The sequence below is a fragment of the Triticum dicoccoides genome, chromosome 4B (genome assembly GCF_002162155.2).
Source record: "Triticum dicoccoides isolate Atlit2015 ecotype Zavitan chromosome 4B, WEW_v2.0, whole genome shotgun sequence".
In the NCBI taxonomy this organism is placed as follows: Eukaryota; Viridiplantae; Streptophyta; class Magnoliopsida; order Poales; family Poaceae; genus Triticum; species Triticum dicoccoides.
Window position 1 is genome coordinate 594,326,683 of NC_041387.1, and position 20,787 is coordinate 594,347,469.

Consider the following 20,787-nt stretch of genomic DNA (forward strand, 5'->3'; position numbering starts at 1 on the left):
ACATGTCTGTACTCAGACATGTTAAGTTTCCGCTTGTGCTTTGACTTGTATGCTCTGAATGTTGGGTCATGAGACTCATGTTTGTAATATCTCGCTCCTCGGAGCCTATTGAATAAATACTTTGAGTCGTAGAGTTATGTTGTGATGCCATGTTGTATTTGCACATATCGAGCATATTGTGTGTATGATTTGAAATGCTTGATATGTGTGGGATCTGACTATCTAGTTGTTTATCCTTGGTAGCCTCTCTTACCGGGAAATGTCTCCTAGTGCTTCCACTGAGCCTTGGTAGCTTGCTACTGCTCAGGAACACTTAGGTTGGCCGGCATGTGTCCTTCTTTGTTCCTGTGTCTGTCTCTTTGAGGAAATGTCATGCGGTGTCTACCGGAGTTCTGTTAGCCTGCTTACAGCCCAGTTTACTGGAGTCCTGCTAGCCCAGTTGCTACAGCCCGGATTCACTCGCTGATGGCCGACACGTTCGTTGTTGGGTCATGTATGCCTATCCCTGTAAGTTAGTGCCACTTTGGGTTCACGACTAGCCATGTCAGCCCGGGTTCTTTGTCATATGGATGCTAGCGGCACTATCATATACGTGAGCCAAAAGGCGCAAACGGTCCCGGGCCAGGGAAGGTGGCACCCGTGGGAATACCGTGCGTGAGGCCGCAAAGTGATATGAAGTGTTACATGCTAGATCGGTGTGACTTAGGATCGGGGTCCTGACAGCTTTGGTATCAGAGCCTGACTGCCTGTAGGATTACCAACCCAAACTGGTCGAAGTTGAGTCTAGAAATTCTTTAGTTATATAAGGGAATTGATTGTGGGATGGAACGTAAGGCTCTTTTTACTCCTTATATCTCATGCCCTTCTGATCTGAGTCATCTTGTCTTTCCTACGGGGTTAAGGAACTAGGCTCTCTCTTCCTTCTATCAGGATCACGTGTTACTAATCCGTAGACTTGTAGGATTGATGGTTCTAATCTTCAGTTCGGTTCCTACTACTCCCGTGTATTCATAGTTGATCTCAGAACCTTGATATTATGATGATCGAGTGGTTATGCCACCACTTTTCAAGATGTCTCAAACCTTTTCAAACATTTACAGCCGTTATGCTGTCCGAGTCATCCCAGGCTTCTAAACAATCCGATGCATTTGCAAATCCCTTCTTCCCGTTCCCGATGTCCTCTCTGGCCAGTTTAACCACACTAATCGGTGAGTTGAGGTACTCTATTGCCTTGACATATATGTTGGAATTATTATTATGGCCCTAGGTGTCTTGGAGCATTACCTAGTAATCTAGCCATGTTTGAGTTCCCAGTGTGATGATTCTGGCCATCATTCTCGAGAGCATCTCGTGATGCCACTTAGTAGTAGGCATTCTATTCCTGGGTTTTCGAACCAAGATTCACCCTACTTACTTCATGTTGATAGTGTTCCTAGTTCCTTTAGGTTATTAGTAACCTTTGCATTAGTCCTTGAGGTCCGTGGTATATCGTTCTTCCAAATACCATGAACTACTTATGGCAGTAGTTCCTTGTCGAACCGAAAGATCACAACCAGAGTGCTCTTGACGAGTTCTCGATTCTATGCTGCTACTCTGCCAGTTCTACCCTTCTTCATGGGTTATCCAGAAGAAATATGATGAGCTTTGCTCGACATACTAATCTATGCATCCATGACTCAGAAAATCATATGTTCCTTTGAGTTGTCCCTCTTTAGTTGTATTCCGACCCTCGTCTATCAATTGATAGTTAGGAGTAGTTGTGCCTCGTGTTCATCGATGCCCGTTATTCTTGTGGTCCGTCAAGTCATTCTATTCCAGAGTGACTAGGAGAAACAAACTCCAGTACCTCATCCATACGCAGGATTGGGTCAAAGCAGTTGTGTTCTGCAGATCAAAATGCTAATCTAGCTCTTGTTCTGTTCTACCTTGGAGTATTACCATCTTTATATCAGGAATTTCATGGGAATTGCACACCATCCTATGAATTCTTGATACAGTGATACTTCTCGCCCTCATTATTCATTTCTCGGTATCCGTGTTGTTGCAACCGGAATGCCGACAGGTGAACTATGATGTGTGAAATCTATACTCCTAGTAACTCTGTTGCTTGGTAGTTAAAGGACAATAATTTCATTCTTAGCGTGTTGGTTTTGAATCATCATTCTAAGATAGATTGTGCTACCTAGTCCTTATTTCCGGTGCACTCTTCGATCAATGAGTTAGGATTGTGCCAATCCCTCGCTCTTTTGATCATATCATCTTGCCCTGAAAAGTAAGATTGTTCTCGAGCTTAGTTACATATCGGTGGTTTGTGATTTTCCGAATATCTTCTCGGAAGTATCACCAGGTCGTCACCTGACCGCTATGTTGAGCTCGTGATCAAGTTGGTTTTCTTATAAACCACCCCTTCTCCAAGAATCTGTGTTGGATACCCCTGAGCTAGTTGGTTAAGCTGAACAGCAACTTGGAGAGTTGGAAGATAAAAGCTTGTCCGACTCAGTACATTCCAAAGGGTTATCCTTGTGTATGTGTGTTGAAGAAAGATGATATCTTCATTGGTTGATCCTCGTGGTCAATTATTGGATCTATTGTCTTACCCAAACCTTTGATTTGAGTATGGGCTATCATCAAATCAAAATCAGAACCAACGATATTCGTAATTTTGTCTTACTCGTGGTTGTTCCTCGAGCATACACCATTATATCTTTCGGGTCTGACCAATGCTATAACCTTGTTCACATAATTGTGGAATTCCACTTATATGGAAACCTGGATGAACTGTTGTTGATCCCATTAGCAACATTGTTATCTTCCCCATGATTCGTGTTGAACATCCAGCTAGTATTGGAAACTTTATAAGCATTATCTTCATGTCCCGTTCATGAAGCATATGTTTGGAAGAAAGAAGTGACTTTCCCTAATTCACGTGCATTTGATGTAAGTTGCCGCCGTGACTTCAGGAAAGCTTGTTTTTGCCTCCTTCGGAATCATCCCAAGTTAGTCATGCACGTGCGAAGTGCTCTATGGTTTGATAGGTTGGCCGCCTCCATTCTATATGTGTTTCCTAGCACACCAAGCCACTGACTGATTTGTTCAAGGAGAAGGAGTTCCTTCATAAGAGCTAATCCGGACTTATGAATGAACTTTGATATCCGCGATGATGGTTCCCTATCGGAACTCGGTAGTGTTTTATTGTAAGACTACCATGTGATCATGTTTTGTCTGGGACAACGTGTTCACATGTGTGTAGCAGAACCAGCTCATGTTTTGGAGCTTGCTATCATAGTTCATTTCCCGAGAATCTCGCAACATCATCTCGTCGATTTGTGTTGCAAACTTTCATTTTTCTTTCTAGACTTGATGAGTCTGGAATATCCTGTCACCAACCAGATCTGAATCTCAGGCAGATATGATGGTTGGAACATTTGTCAAGAACTATAATATTGGTCTCTCGATAACCGGTAAAGTGGATGTCATGGCCAACACACCCAGCCGGAAGACCTATTATTGTAGTATCTTTGAAGAAGTTGGCCACCTCCCCATAAGCATCTCGCGGGATTTACCTCTGTAGTTATCCCTTATGGATTCTTGAGCTCCCGAAGTCCGACCTGTTACTTGATGTTCTAGATACCAAACCATTTCAATGAATGGGTTACACTAGCACATCAAGGAGAACATTAGAAGCAGAGTGCTAAATGTCTCTCGGTCGATCGTCCAGATATTGTTCCCCTTGGCCTCGCTAAGGTGAAATCTGAGAAGGTGTTATCTTCCTTTGCTTCTGCATCGTCCATCACTATTCACCATGGTAGTATGATGTGTCCCCATGATCCTCGGCATGGATGTTGGTAAGACCCTGATGAATATGGAAATGCTCAAGTTCTTGAGACCCCGCTCAAGCACTAGGTGCTATCATTGCCACTAATTGGGATTGCTCCTAGTTTCTTTGGTTATGCTATAACTTTTCAACAGTGGACTCACTCTCTACTGTTGAGCCTCTCCCAAGTTACTAGAATCATTCCCAGCATTTGCACCTTGTTTCCAGCTTGCACACCATCGTGCCACCCTACCCTGGATTACCCTTCTCAGTAATTACTGATCACGATCATTTTCATATGTGGTCCTACCATGGGCCCTATCCATCTCCGATGATAAGCAAAATCATCCATTGCGTTGTCTTCAACAAGGTAATCCACATCATCCATTCCAGTCCGAGTATGCCATTCTACCGAACTCCTTCAAACAATTACTCGAGAATTGCCTCAGGCTGGTATAGAGAATTTTATTGATCTCTGAATCAAAAGTAATTCTTTTGCCACTTAGGGGATAATTCTACGGGTCACCCTCCTCTAAGGTGTTCCGTTGCAATGTCATGGCAACTCAAATCCTCGCTATGATGACAACCGTTCACCACCCTCTTTGATATGGAATTGTTGTCTACCTAGTGACCCTCGTCATCTGCTGCACTCCATCCCTCTAGATGCGTGCCTCGTGCCTCAACTCGAGAGATGTTGCTATGTCTCACTCCATGAGTTGATACTAAGTTGCCGATCTTCGAGAAGATCGATCCTTCTAGAGTCTCCTTCTCTCCTTGTCATGTTAGCTGGAGTTCTCAGAACAAAACGACAAGACAAAGATGGTGATCGAATCAATGCCCTTATGAAGTGCACCCTGGATTGTGAAGATCGTGTTAGTCTGCGTTCCCCCTTCATCTTACCCTACGCTTGAATCTCGGGACGAGATTTTTGCTTAGTGGGGGTGAGTTGTCACATTCCTAATTCTGGTCTGACCTATGCCAGCTTCCATGTGTGCATCATGTTTAAATTCAAATGAAATTTGAATTGAGGAATTTTCAAAGCCTTAGAAAACCCCTAAAAATAACCAACATTTAAATCGCATCAAATGAGTCCAAGAAAATGTTCCTGTTATTCTGTGAAAATATTGGCATGAGGTGAAATTCAAACCAATATTTTTGGAGTCACAGAAATAATTTATTTGGGCCTTTGATTTAAATCAATAATATATTTGGGTTGGAATTATTTCTGTTATATAAGAAATAATGTCCAAATAATCCTAAACTGATATGTTCCATGTTGGATATGTTCTAAACAATGGGAATGTGCAGTTAGGTGATTTTTGAAAATACTTAAGTATTTTTAGAAAAGCCACAAAGTTGCAGGAAAATAGAAAAACATAAATAAAAGAGAGAGAGAGCAACTCACCTAGACTTACCTGCAGCCCACCTGGCCCAGCACCGTAGCAGCCCAGCCCAAAGGGCAGCACCGTCTTCTTCCTCCTCTGCCAGGAGGACAAACAGGTGCGTGGCGAGCGCTGACGCTGCCCCGGCCACCTCCTGCTTCCCCGGCCCCACCTAGCACGCCACGACGATGCCCCGTGTCCCCTCGCTCATCTCCCTCACTCGCTGCACCCTCTCCCCTCCTCTGCTCTCTCTCCCTCTCACCACCGAACGCCACCGCCGCCACTGTTCGCCATAGCTGCAGCCACAGCCAACCCCGAGCCTCTCCGACGTGTCCACGAGCATCGCCACGCCTCCCTCGTCCTCTCCTTCTAGCCACGCATCGCCGGAGGCCCTGCATCGACGCCGTCTTCATCATCTTCGTCGCTGGCTGCCGGAGATCCCTCTCGCTGCCCCGCTCGCTCCGGTGCTTCCCCGAGCATGCCAAGGCCACCTCTGAACTCGCCGTAAGCTTCTCTAAGTATCACCTCTACTCACATGCCCACTAGCTTATCGTAGCCCTCGTTTCCGTCGAGACCGAAACCTCACCGGTGTCGGACATGTTGCCATTGTCGTTTTGGTTCTCCTCCGTCCAAACCGAGTGCGTCACTGCACTCAGTGCACTCCCAGGAGCCCGTAGCGCCCACCAGCTCCTCCTCCCATGCACCGTGGCGCCGAATCCGTCGTTGCCCGAAGTCCGGCCACTGCCTTGGAGCTCACCGCCGTTGGCTCAGGCCACCCCAGCTCCCCCCGTTCTCTCCATTAGATGCTCCGCATTGCCAGCTAGCTGTAGCAGCAAACCACGAGTAAAACGGTGCCCTGTAGAGCATTCCCGAGCCGCCCCGTCGTCCCTGTCGTCGCCGGCGACGAGCCGTGGACTAGGTCTGGCGGGTTTGACCCCGTTTGACCGAGGTTTGACTTTCCCCTGACCCACTCACGTGTGGGCCAGGCCCCTACTTAATTAAGCCATAGATTAATTAGCGTTAATTAACTTAGTTAGTTAGGTTAGCCACTGACATGTGGGCCCAGTCCTTAACTAAACTAGATTAGGTTCAGTTTAATTTTAATTAACCCTGTTGGTTAACTGTGTCACTGACGTGTGGACCCCACACGTCAGGTTTGACCTGGACTGGGTCAGTTGACCTGCTGACATCACAGTGACGTAGTGCTGACGCCATAACTCATTTTCTGGATTAATTTTAATTCAGGAAATTCCAGAAAATAGTGCTAACTTCTAAAAATCATGGAAATTCAACCGTAACTCCAAATGAAATAAATTATATATGAAAAATGATCAGAAAAATCCAATCTATCCATCTGTACCATTTTCATGCATGTTAGAACAACTTTTGTTCACTATTTAGGTCAAATCAATCAAATGGCATTTGATTAATCACATATGGAGTTTGAATTTGAATCTTGTATTCAAACCAACTTCATTTAATCTATTGCTAGTTGAATTAGCTCAAATCACAGCATATTGCCATGTCATGATCATGCATCATATTGTGCATTGCATTGATTGTGTTCTTCCTTGTTTGCCGGTGATTGTCCCCTCTCAGTAGACGACGTTCGACGATGAGTTCGATGACACCGATGAAGAGCTATACTATCTTCAGAAGTGCCAGGCAAGCAAAACCCCCTTGTTCATTCCGATACAATCCCACTCTCTCGCTCCCGCTCTCTTTTACGGCATTAGGACAACAACGAATCAACTGTTACATGCTGCGGTAGTTGAACCCCTTTCCTTTGCATGACCTGTCATTGCCACAGTAAATAGATGAAACCCACTAGCATGAGTAGGAGTTGTTTGATCCCTGATGTGCCTACTCATTCATGCTTGTTTGTCATGCCTGCTACTGCTTAGAGTTGAGTCAGGTCTGATTCATCGGGGATGAATTGGAATGTGGTGAACATGTCCTACTGTTGAGAGCTAAGTGTGTGAACACGATTTGGTAAAGGTAGCGGTGGGACGCCATGTAGGAGTACATGGTGGGTTGTCTCATTGCAGCCGTCCTCAGGAATTGAGTTCTGTGTTTGTGATCCATGAATAGTTACTACCACACATTGGGCTCCGGGCGCTCCAAGCTCTCTCGACTTATTAATCAACCTGATCTCTGTCCAGGAGTTGCAACTAGTTTCTGGTGTTTGTAGGTAGTGTTAGTAGTCTACCAAGTGGCACCCGGTACAGGTGGGCTTGGGACAGACTAGGCACAGTGGCACGGTGTACCAAGTGGCACCCGGATGGTGGGCTTGGGAACCCTGCTCACATCGTTTGGGGCCATGAGCAACACCCCGGCCGGATCTCCTTGCGGATGGAACCCGAATAGGCGATAAACCTGGATGAGAGACTTGTGTGGTTAGTCAGGTCGTGGCCGACTCCCTCGCCAGGCTTCCGCTTGAAGGTTGCCGAGATACACGAGGTGTACATGGCGGTAAGTGGCGAGAGCGTGTGTGAAGAAGTACACCCCTGCAGGATTAATATGATCTATTCGAATAGCCGTGTTCGCGGAAAAGGACTTCTGGGTTGCCTATACAGTTCATAGACAAGTGAAAGTGGATACTCTAAAATACGCAAGATAAGCGTGAGTGCTATGGATGGCGTTCTCGTAGGGAGATGGGAGCGGATCCATAGTGGTGTATTGATATGGTGAATATGTGGACTCGTGTGCGCCACCTCAAAAGAGTTACTTGCATTCATAGTTAAGGATAGCCACTGAGTCAAAGCTGGCTTGCTGCAGTTAAACCCCACCACCCCTTTGTTGATAATGGTGCATATGTAGTTAGTTCTGATGTAAGTCTTGTTGGGTACATTTGTACTCACGTTGCTTAATTTATGTTTTTGCAGAGAGACTTCAGTCTCGCTAGTAGTTCCACATGGACTTCGACGTTTAGCTTATTATCTCAGCTACGATCTTGTGCCCTCGGCAGGATCTGGTAGATAGACAGGCTTCTCAGCCTTTTTCATTTGTACATGTCTGTACTCAGACATGTTAAGTTTCTGCTTGTGCTTTGACTTGTATGCTCTGAATGTTGGGTCATGAGACTCATGTTTGTAATATCTCGCTCCTCGGAGCCTATTGAATAAATACTTTGAGTCGTAGAGTTATGTTGTGATGCCATGTTGTATTTGCACATATCGAGCATATTGTGTGTATGATTTGAAATGCTTGATATGTGTGGGATCTGACTATCTAGTTGTTTATCCTTGGTAGCCTCTCTTACCGGGAAATGTCTCCTAGTGCTTCCACTGAGCCTTGGTAGCTTGCTACTGCTCCGGAACACTTAGGCAGGCCGGCATGTGTTCTTCTTCGTTCCTGTGTCTGTCCCTTCGAGGAAATGTCACGCGGTGTCCACCGGAGTCCTGTTAGCCTGCTTACAGCCCGGTTTACCGGAGTCCTGCTAGCCTAGTTGCTACAGCCCGGATTCACTCGCTGATGGCCGACACGTTCGTTGTTGGGTCATGTATGCCTGTCCCTGTAAGTTAGTGCCACTTTGGGTTCATGACTAGCCATGTCAGCCCGGGTTCTTTGTCATATGGATGCTAGCGGCACTATCATATACGTGAGCCAAAAGGCGCAAACGGTCCCGGGCTAGGTAAGGTGGCACCTGTGGGATACCGTGCGTGAGGCCGCAAAGTGATATGATGTGTTACATGCTAGATCGGTGTGACTTAGGATCGGAGTCCTGACACCTCGGGGGCGAGCTTGGGCTGTGGGCCGACTGAACCGTATCCGCTACTACGGATCTGCTGTGAATCCTATTCCGCGACTGGGAAACTGCTGTGTTCTGCTCTCCAGCTGCCCGGAGCAAGGCCCTGATCTGCATCAGCCCTCTGCCAGCCTCCGACTGGGAAGGTTGGATCGATTCTGCTATTCGGGCTGCAGCTGCGATGTTCTAAATCGGAGTACGGTATACCTTAGATGGAGGCAGGAAAAGTTACCGTCGACTGGAATGAGGGACCCACTCCCGAGCACGCTCGTCGAGAGCACGCTCAAGGTTCTCCAATCGAGTGTGCTCAGCCAAATTAGCCAGGCACACCTCTTCCAAGGCTCAAGCCTCGAGGGTTTCTCCAACGATGGGCATGTGGAGTTCATCCATGTTGCAGCGACGAAGTTCTTCCCTCCGCTGCGAAGAAAGGGGCTTGGGATGGTATTCCTCATGGAAGCGCGATGGATCGCCGCCACCATCTTCGCCGTCTTCACGACGGAAGCCAGGCGGACCACGTGGTTCATCCACCATCAAGACTTCGGCCGCAGGGTCGCTGCTATCGCACTCGGATGCGGTCTCCGCGGAGCCAGTCGATAGATCGAACATGCCGTGGAGAGTTTCGTCAGGCTCGATTGCCGCGACTTGATGGGTGGCTGAATGCCGAGCCACCACGTGTTTCACCCACCGCTGAAGCCGCGATCGACGGGATCGCTTGCGGCAGCGAACAACGGGGAAGGAAGACACCATCGGAATCGACTGATACTGAGTCGACGGCTGCCGGAGAAGGACACCGCGAACACACGCGTGGAAGTGCGTCACCCCTCGGACGGGGAGCGCCTCAATGTCCAGGGGAGCTTCTTGAAGCCACGCGGAGTCATCGGCGAGGAAAAAGAGCGCGCCGAGACGGATCTCGCGGCCCTCAGCCAATCCGCCGCCGGGAACCATGATGATGATGATCGGAAAAACTTGCAACTTCACCAACAAGTCGCTAAGACACCCGCCCCATGGTGGGCGCCAACTGTCGTGGTTCTAAGGCTGACAGTAGAAAGGGGGGTAGGTAGGGAGAGGCAAGATCTTAGCTATGGTGAAGGTGTACACACGAGTTTTACAAGTTCAGGCCCTTCTCGGTGGAAGTAACAACCCTACGTCTCGGTGCCCGGAGGCGGTTGATTGGCTTATATGTGTGATGTTACAGGGGGTGCGAACCCTTGTGCCAGAGGAGGGGGTGGCTTATATAGAGTACGCCAGGACCCCAGCTCCCCTCCGTTACAAGGGACTTAATGTACATAAAGTGGGGGCGTTACTGGTAACGCCAGCCTTAAGTGTTGTTAATGACCTTAAAGACTGCAGAGTGAACGCCTGCCCGTTGAAATGCTGAGTGACTCTTGGTCTTCGGTAGGTCGAGTGATTCTCTGGATGGTCGAGTGAAAGTAAGGAGAAGGACGCCCGAGTGACCTGTCTGTCGAGTGGATTGCACTCGACATCTTTGACTAGGGGTCCCTTGCTGTCTCTTGGACTCCTTATCTTCTAGGTTAGTAACCTTGGGTAGGGCGTGTAGGTATGGCCTATGACCCTACCCAGGTCTGTATCCTCATGATCACGTCCCCTAAAAAAGAAGTTGACGCATATTCCTCTCTGCGTGGGCATCCACTGCCACGTCTTCCCCCGCTCCGCGTCGTCCCCTTCCTAGGCCTCGCCATCGTCCACCGCCGTGGTGCTCTCGGTGCGGCGTGGTCAATGTGGTCAACGACCGACTTCCATCGGAAGAGTACTGTACGTGGAGAGGCTGACAGCTGGGTCCATGGCAGCCGCAAGGAAGTGCCTCCTTATTACGCGCAAAATAATTATTCCTCCACCTGACAGCAGGGACCCACCGGACGGGCCACCGTATTTTGCGAAAAAAACGTTTCCCCCCTGACTGCTGGGACCCACCGGAAGGGCCACCGTATTTCATGAAAAAAATGTTCTCCTCTCTATCAGCTCGGACCCATCGGAAGTGCCTCCTTATTACGCACAAAAAAATGAATACACCCCCTGCTAGTTGGGACCCTCCTTGGTTGGAGGCTGACTTGTGGGCCTACTAGGTTGACGGGGACGGAGGGCTTTGTCAACTTAGTCAATATGAATGATTCTCACTCCAGTGACCGTACGATGTCCATCCAACGGCCGTAGTGCTTCTTCAACCTCTAGTCTTCGTGCTCCAGCCGCCCAAAGCAGCGTCGGTCGTGCCGCATGCTCCTGTCTCCCGTGACCGGTTGTGCTGCCGCCGAGGCCTCGCCGCCCCTACTATTCCCACCACTGGCTAGATTCTACGGCAACGGCAGCCTCATACCGCAGCCAAACTAGTGAACCCTCGTACTCCTCTCCGCGTGGGCATCCACTACCGCATTTTCCCCGGCTCCGCGTCGTCCCCTTCCTAGGCCTCGCTGCTGTCCACCGCCATGGTGCTCTCGGCGCGGCGTGGTCAACATGGTCAAGGAACGACTTCCGTTGCACGTGGACTGTATGTTGAGAGGCTGACAGCTGGGTCCAAGGCCGCAGCAAGGAAGTGTCTCCTTACTATGCGGAAAATAATGATACCTCCACCTGACAGCAGGGAACCACCGGACAGGCCACTGTATTTCGCGAAAAAATGTTTCCCCCTGACTACTGGGACCCACCAGCTACATCTTCGCACGCAAGGAAGTTCCTGACAGTCAGGACCCACCAGGTCGAAGCGTACGTAGCGTTGTCATTCTGGTCGCGAACGTGTACGTACATACTGGTGGATGTAGAGGCGCGCACGTGTCGTAGTAGAGGCGTGCACGTAGCATGTACACGTACGTACATCGGCCAGTGTGCAAGAAAGAAAATACGGTCACGTACGTACATATGGGCGGGGTCTCGAACGCCTACTCGCGCATACGTACGGCCAGGGCTCGTGTACATGGCTGGGTTAAAACGAAGAAACAGCGTCATCGTCGTGTTCATGGGGAGCCAACCGGCTGGGTCAGAACAAAATGTGTTGTCGTGTTCATCAGGAGGGCTTGGATGGAAAAGGCGTTGAAAACGAGGCCTGGCATACCGCAGAACGGAGGAAACGGCCTTGTGTTCAACCGGCCACGTTCGAAACGGGATCCTGTTCATCGGGAGGGGTCTGGCGTACCGCAAAACGGAGGAAACGGACTTGTGTTGGACCTCCTCGGTCGAAACGGGGTCCTGTTGATCGGGAGGGGTGTGGCGTACCGCAAAACGGACGAAACGGACTTGTGTTGGAGCTCTATGGTCGAAACAGGGGTCATGTTCATTGGCGTACCGCAAAACGGGACTCCACGGGATACTGTTCATCTCCACCGTCGACCTCCTCCAGCCTCCACGGGCTATTGTTCATCCACCGTCGACCTCCTCCAGCGTCCACCTGCGACTGTTCATCCGCGATCTCCTGTTCATCCAGCCTCCACCGCGTGCTACTCCACCGGCTACTGTTCAACCACCCCTCTTCACTGGCTCCTGTTCAACCACCCCTCCACCGTCTACTGTTCATCCAGCCCTCCACAGGGTCGTCCTGTTCTTCCAGTCCTCCATGGGGTACTGTTCATCCAGCCCCAACCGGCTCGATCGATCGGGGTCCTGTTCATTCCGAGGCAACGCCACGGGGTCCTGTTCATCCACCCCCACCGCTCACTGTTCATCCACCCCCCCCGCAACACTCACTGTTCATCCAGAGGCAACATCGATCAGCTTCAGTTAGCAGCTGTAGCAAAGGAATCGCTCAATCGGGTTCAGTTAACAGCCATCGATCGATCGCTCGGGCTCAGTAACGCTTAGCCTGCAGTGCAATTGCTCTGGTTCAGTTAGATCCCAACACCTCGCTCGGGTTCAGTTACAGCCAACGCCTAGCACACACGGACGTACGTGTACGAGAGAAACGCGCATCGCTCGGCCCCAACCACCCACCATAACCGGGAACACCCCGATATTTTCCTCGCCCTCGCTTCTACCACGGTTTTTTCCATCATGGACGGTCCAAAGAATGTCATGCAGCTACGTCTCCGGCCCGCCCAGGACGAAAAGCCCATTTTCTGTCATGATTTTTTGTCATAGAAGTAGGAGCCCACCACATCTATGATGATACCGGGTTTTGTCACAATTATTGTCAAAGAAGTGTCAGAAGTATGACAGGAAAAATTCCGTTTGACCCAAAATGTCATGGATGTATCTTTTTTGTAGTGCCCCTATGGCCCATGTAGGCCCAATATTTCCCCGGGGGGTTTCCGGTAACTCCTTGGTACTCTGAAAAATACCCGAACCACTCCGAAACCATTCCGGTGTCCGAATACCATCGTCCAATATATCAATCTTTACCACTCGAACATTTAGAGACTCCTCGTCATGTCCGTGATCTCATCCGAGACTCTAAACAAACTTCGGTCACCAAAACACATAACTCATAATACAAATCGTCATCGAACGTTAAGCGTGCGGACCCTCTGGGTTCGAGAACTATGTAGACATGACCGAGACACCTCTTCGGTGAATAACCACTAGTGGAACTGGATGCTCATATTGGCTCCCACATATTCTACGAAGATCTTTATCGGTCGAATCGTTATGACAACATATGTTATTCCCTTTGTCATCGGTATGTTACTTGCCCGAGATTTAATCGTCGGTAGCTTCATACCTAGTTCAATCTCATTACCGGCAAGTCTCTTTACTCATTCTGTAATGCATCATCCCGTAACTAACTCATTAGTCACATTTCGTGCAAGGCTTATTCTGATGTGCATTACCGAGAGGGCCCAGAGATACCTCTCCGATACTCGGAGTGACAAATCCTAATCTTGATCTATGCCAACCCAATAAAACAACTTCGGAGATACCTGTAGAGCATCTTTATAATCACCCATTTATGTTGTGACGTTTGATAGCACACAAGGTATTCCTCCGGTATTCGGGAGTTGCATAATCTCATAGTCAAACGAACATGTATAAGTCATGAAGAAAGCAATAGCAGTAAAACTTAACGATCATTATGCTAAGCTAACAGATGGGTCTTGTCCATCACATCATTCTCCTAATGATGTGATCTTGTTCATCAAATGACAACACATGTCTATGGTTAGGAAACTTCACCATCTTTGATTAACGAGCTAGTCTAGTAGAGGCTTACTAGGGACTTTGTTTTGTCTATGTATCCACACATGTATCAAGTTTCTGGTTAATACAATTCTAGCATGAATAATAGATATTTATCATGATATATAGAAATACAAAATAACAACTTTATTATTTCCTCTAGGGCATATTTCCTTCAGTTTGGATATGATTGGACCGTTAAGAACCGGCAGAAGTGGTTTCACTCATTTGCTCGTAGCAGTCGACAAGTTCACTAAATGGATTGAAGCAAAACCTATCAAGAACTTAGACTCAAGCACAACCGTCAGTTTTATCAGAGAATTGGTATTCTGATATGGAGTTCCGCATAGCATCATCACGGACAACAGCTCAAACTTTGATTCCAATGAGTTCAGAGCATTATGCGCTTCCCAAGGCACTCAGGTCGACTATGTATCCTTTGCGCACCCACAGTCGAATGGACAAGCTGAAAGAGCAAATGGTTTGATTCTCCAAGGGCTGAAGCCCCGATTGATGCGCGACCTCAAGCATGCAGTTGGGGCTTCGGTAACAGAGTTGTCGTCTATTTCGTGGGGATTAAGGACAACTTCCAACGGGTCGACTGATCGAACCCCTTTCTTCATGGTGTACGGGGCTGAAGTCGTGCTTTCGAGTGACTTGCTGCACAATGCACCCCGGGTGGAACTTTTCTCAGAGGCCGAGGCAGAGCAAGCACGTCCGGACGCCGTTGATCTCCTGGAGGAAGAGCAAGAGATTTCTTTGATCCGGTCGACCATCTATCAGCAAGACCTTCGTCAATTCCACGCCCAAAACGTCAAAGGTCGAGCATTCCAAGAAGGAGACCTTGTGCTCCGAGTGGATCAACAACGGCCTCATAAGCTCGCCCGTTCCTAGGAAGGCCCCTTCATCGTCACCAAGGTGCTCCACAATGGGGCGTATCACCTTTACAACCTAGCCAAGAAGAAAGACGAGCCGCGCTCTTGGAACAAGGATCTGCTCCGCCGCTTTTATACTTAAACACTCGGATCGTCGAGATGTAATAAGAATATTTTCAGATTGTTTATCAAAGACATGATTCCTGCAGTCTCATAATGATTGTTTTCGTATAAACATACGTTCAAATCCCCCAGTGGGTGGATTAGCTGCGAACAAGATTCGCCTAAGTTTCAAAAATACTCCGAGTGGTGAGGAACCCTCCCACTCAGGGGGCTTAGCTGCGAACCAGATTCGCCTAAGTTTCAAAAATACTCCGAGTGGAGAGCAATCCTCCCACTCGGGGGCTTAGCTGCAAATCAGATTCGCCTAAGTTTCAAAAATACTCCGAGTGGAGAGCAACCCTCCCACTCGGAGGGCTTAGCTGTGAACAAGATTCGCTTAAGTTTCAAAAATACTCCGAGTGGAGAGCAATCCTCCCACTCGGGGGCTTAGCTGCGAACCAAATTCGCCTAAGTTTCAAAAATACTCCGAGTGGAGAGCAATCCTCCCACTCGGGGGCTTAGCTGCGAACCAGATTCGTCTAAGTTTGAAAAATACTTTGAGTGGAGAGCAATCCTCCCACTCGGGAGCTTAGCTGTGAACCAGATTCACCTAAGTTTCAAAAATACTCCGAGTGGAGAGCAACCCTCTCACTCGGGGGCTTAGCTCCGAACCAAATTCACCTAAGTTTCGAAAACACTCCTAGTGGAGAGCAATCCAACCACTCGGGGGCTTAGTTGCGACTCCGTACTCGCCTAAGTTACAAAAACTACTTCGAGTGGACAGAAATCCTCCCACTCGGGGACTTAGCTGCAAACAAACTTCGCCTAAGTTAAAAAATGCAAGCACATTGGAGGCAAGAGAACTGCATTCAAATTAAACAGCCAAGTTCAGATAAATCCCGCAAGGTTCAGAACCACGAGCAAAAGTACTCAGGCGTCAGGCCCGAAAGAGTTTAACATTTACATAATCACTCGGCATTCCAAGGCAAATGTATTCAAATCATCAAGTTTTTTACTCGGCAGGAGGAGGGCTAGCTGGCTCGACGACGGTGTCCAAGTAAATTCCGTTTGCGATTCGAGTGGTTGCGTCAATGAAAGTCTCCATGAAAGACTGAAACTGAAGCTTCTTGGTATTTGCCACCTGAAGAGCTTTCAGCTTTTCTTCCTTGGTGTCCTTGCAGTGAACAGGAATGAGTGACAGAGCCATGTCAGCACCACAACGAGCAGCCAAATTTTTCCGTGCTTGCAGTCGGTCAAGGACTTCATTGAGTCGAGTCATCAGTGACTCGAGGTCATTCTGAAGCACATCTTCTGGCCATAGCTCCTTGTCCATCTGCGACAGGGCAACCTTCAGCCGAGCAATATAGTCCAAGACACTAGCGAGGCAAGATTCTAGTCGCATCACGTTTATGGCAACTTCATCTTTGACAGGAGAGTTGATGGGGTCCAGTCCCGTTTCAATTCGCCCGGTTTCCTCCTCGAAATTCTAACAGAATTCTGCACGTAGAGAAAAGTAATGAATTGACAACAACACTGTGAAGAAGTTTTTTGATCCAGTCGGATGAGGAAAACCACCTTCGAGCATGAGGAATATCTTCTTGGCGAGACCTCCCAGATAAGCCTCCAGTGCATTCGTCTTCTGAGTGAGTACATCCACCTTGTCGACCAGGGTCACCTTCTCCTCCTTCAGCTGGGCAGCTTCTTTCTGTGCCTCGTCAACAACAGTCTTCATTTTGGCATTCTCCTCCTCCAATTTGCCGACTAAAGCTAGCTTCTGGTCAGCTAGTTCGGTCTTCTCACGCGCCAGCTTCTGCGCCCCAGCAAGATCAGTGTCCTTCTGCTCCAAGGCCTGCTTCATTTTGTCTAAAGAAATAACATTCCTCAATCGAGCCTGGAGTTGACGGTTTTCAATACGCACATCTGTTCGAGTGGAATCACTCGGTTCAAAAGATGGAAAAGACCAAATAACAAAGCATACAGTCAACAGGTGGTTACCTCCCATGGTTGCCACTTCGTCTTGAGCCTTCTTCAGATTTTCGTTGGTGAGGTCCAGGTCAAGCTTGAGTTGGATCTTCTCCTTCTCCAAAGCAACATACTGGGTCCCAAGTTCACAACATTTCTGCAATCGACAAAAAAACAAATCAGTCGACGGAAACAAAGACCAGTTACTTCCGAGTAAAAGAGAGCAAGTTCAGATTGCCATTGCAAAAGAGTTCTAAGACCACCGCCGAATCAAACATTTGACGACAGTCTCGGCGGGTACACCCAATGGGTGCACTCAGCGTGCCCCCACTGGTTCGATTTCCCACTAGGTGTGGTCTTTCTAGCCCCAAAAAAACATCATCATCATTTGTTCTCAGACCACTGCCGACTGCCCGCAGTCGACAGCGGTCTTGGGGACTACACCCAGTGGCTGCACTTAGTGTTCCCCCACTGGAGCAGTTCCCACTCGGCACGACCTGTCCAGACTGAGTTGAAGTGCTACAAACAGACGTATTCTAAACAGACCCCCGCCGAATCAAACATTCAACGGCGGTCTCGGGGACTACACCCAGTGGGTGCACTCAACGTGCCCCCACTGGACCAAGATCCCACTCGACACAATCTGTCTAACTCTAGTGGAAGACCTATACAACTAAGAGAAAACATCGAGTGGGTGTACATATGCAAGGCACAGACCCATGATAGATGCACATTAAAGGGTCCAAAACACTCATCCACGGACATCTTACGAACAATAAAGCAACAGTTTTCAAATATAATGTCCTAACAGAGCAAAAGTCAAGCTGAAAGGCCAATCAAAAATCAACTTACAATCCCACTTACTTGGACGTTGGTCTGAAGGGCAGAACTGGCGTCATAAGCAGCCTTGTTATTCTCATACACCACCTTCATCCTATCCATCATCAGGCCTGCCTGGATCATGGCCTCCTTGGGAGCTCTAGTTTGGTCCTCCGGGACATGATGAAGACCGAGTCAAATCAACTTAGGGGATGATGATGAAGTTGGAGGAATCAAAGTTTGAGACTGCCCAGTTGGACCTGACATCTGAATAGTCGACACTGGAGGCTGATCAGTCGACAGAGGAACAGCAAAAGAAACAACAGCATGAGATGAGTCACCAAGTCCTTGAACGACAGGCTCAGACAGCGGGTGAGGCGTTCGATTGGAAGGCGCCCGCTTGCTCAAAGCCCTACCCGTTCTTCCTGCACTCCTCTGAGATTCATCCTCGTCTGGAAGCTGGATAGCATATGTTGGCACAGCAAGCACTCGACAAGCAATATTTCAGTCGACCTCCAAAACAATCAGTAACTCGGGAACATGTTTGCAGTTTCACACCTGCTCGAGAAGTGGCCCTGTCTACAATTTCCGCATCAACCCACTCCTCGTCAATATCCATGGACATTGCAGAAGTAGTAGCCTTGGAAGTCCGAAATCTCAATCGATCAATCGAAAAAATGAGTCTGCTACATCGATGGAAAACAAGGAAAAGAAACACTTACACCGAAGCAACATGCACGACCACCTTGATCCTGGGAAGAGCCTTCCAAGGCTTGGGTGGAACGACCTTGGCCTGTTTTGCAGTCTTCTCGGTCGGTTCGGGAGTAGATGTTCAAGTGCGCTTTGGAATCCTTGCACTCGACGCTGCTGCCTTGCTGTGACCACCCGCGGGATCTTGGGACTGCTTGGAGCGCCTCTCAGAGCGTGGGGGTGACTCGACCTCCAAGCTTTCATCAGACTCTTCGTTTTCGTCATCGCTGTCATCCGCGTAGTCAATATCGGCACTCCCGCCTTTGCTTTCTCTCTCTCCAAGTTGCTGCACTCCGTTCAACATGGAGTACATCCTCGTGAAAACCTGCAAGTCACAAACCACAGACATCAGTCGGATTCGAGGATAATTACACATTGGAGAGTACAAAACATATACACTCGACAAATCAAGCTTGACCTCTCCTGGAGCATTGTTGGCATCGAATGGCAAGATCCTCCTAGCTCCGAGGGGGTTATCTTTGTTACTGGTGATGCTTCGCTGCCACTGAGCCACCTCTCCTCGGCGACCTCCTCTGGGTGGACCTAAGCGGTGTCTTCCGGGCCCGAATACATCCACATTGGATGGTCACGAGCTTGGAGAGGCTAGATGCGTCGACTGTGGAACACCTCTAATAGATCCATGCCAGTCACTCCACCCTGGACCAATGCGACGACCGCGTCGACCAAAATTGCTACCTCAGCCTTCTCCTCCTCCTCTACAGTCAGCGTACGAGGAGTATGGGGCCTCTTCAAAAAGAAAGGAGGAAGGCCAGTTGACTGACTCGGAGTCAGAACATCTTTACAGTAAAACCAAGTCGACTGCCATCCCCTAACCGACACAGGAAAAGTCATGGGGGGAAAAGTGCTCCAACCTCTCATCTGGATCCCTAACCCCCCACACATTTGGATCACATGCTATTTCTCCTCAGTCGGGTTCGCTTTCTTCACCGTCTGAGATCGGCAAGTGAAGATGTGCTTAAACAGACCGTAGTGTGGGTGGCATTCCAAGAAGTTTTCACATATTGAAATAAACACAGCAAGATAAGAGATGGTATTTGGAGGAAATTGGTGGATCTGGGCACCGTAGAAGTTCGAAAAAACCCGGAAGAATGGATGAGGAGGCAAAGAGAAACCTCGGTCGACATGGGTGGCCAGGAGGACACGCTCAACCTCCCGCGACTGGGGCTCGATCTCTCCTTCCGGCAATCTCTAGGACCCATGCGCAATCAAGCCATCGGAGGTGAGGTTCTCCAGGTCTTCCTTCACGACGGTGGAGCGGATCCAATCCCCCTGGATCCAACCAGGAGGCAGACCGGACCACGACGTTGACCCCTTCGCCGCCTTCTTGTCTTTCGCCGTCGCCTTCTTTGCATGCTCCAGAGCAGCGGTCTTGTCCTTCACCATAGCTGCGGACCTCGAGAGGAAGGCGTGGAGGAATGTAGCATTGGGGAAGACGGGGCGAAGAAGCAGAGAGAAAGGGGACGAATGGAGGGCACAGTACCACGCCTCGGCGGCATCGCCTTTTATGGCCACATTTCCGAGTGGCTGACTTGTGGGCCCATGCAATCCTGGTGCATCCTGATACGTCCATTTTGCATCATGCTTTTATATCGATATTTATTGCATTATGGGATGTTATTACACGTTATGTCACAATACTTATGGCTATTCCCTCTTATTTTACAAGGTTTATCATGAAGAGGGAGAATGCCGGCAGCTGGGATTCTGGGCTGGAAAAGGAGCAAATATTGGAAACCTATTCTGCACAGCTCCAAAAGTCCTGAAACTCCACGAAAGTCATTTTTGGAATTAATAAGAATTATGGAGTGAAAGAAGTACCAGAGGGGGCCCACACCCTGGTCACGAGGGTGGGGGGCGCACCCACCCTTACAGGGCGCGCCCCCTGTCTCGTGGGCCCCCTGGTGGCCCTCCGGTGCCCATATTCTGCTATATGAAGAACAATGGCCACATTAACAAGCCTCATGACCCGCTTTTGCACAGGAGAAGATAGCTGGTTGGCAAGGAGCAGCACCAGCGATCCGAGTACATCCAAATCTAGGGATGGAAACGGGAAACCGCGACGTAGCAAGGACCAGCGCCGGACCAAGGGAATCAGCCCGAAGAGCACGGTAGTCAATGCCGGATTCAAAAGCTATCGGCAGAATCAGAAAAAGCCGCCCCCAAGGATAATAGGGACGAGCTATCTAACCTCAACAA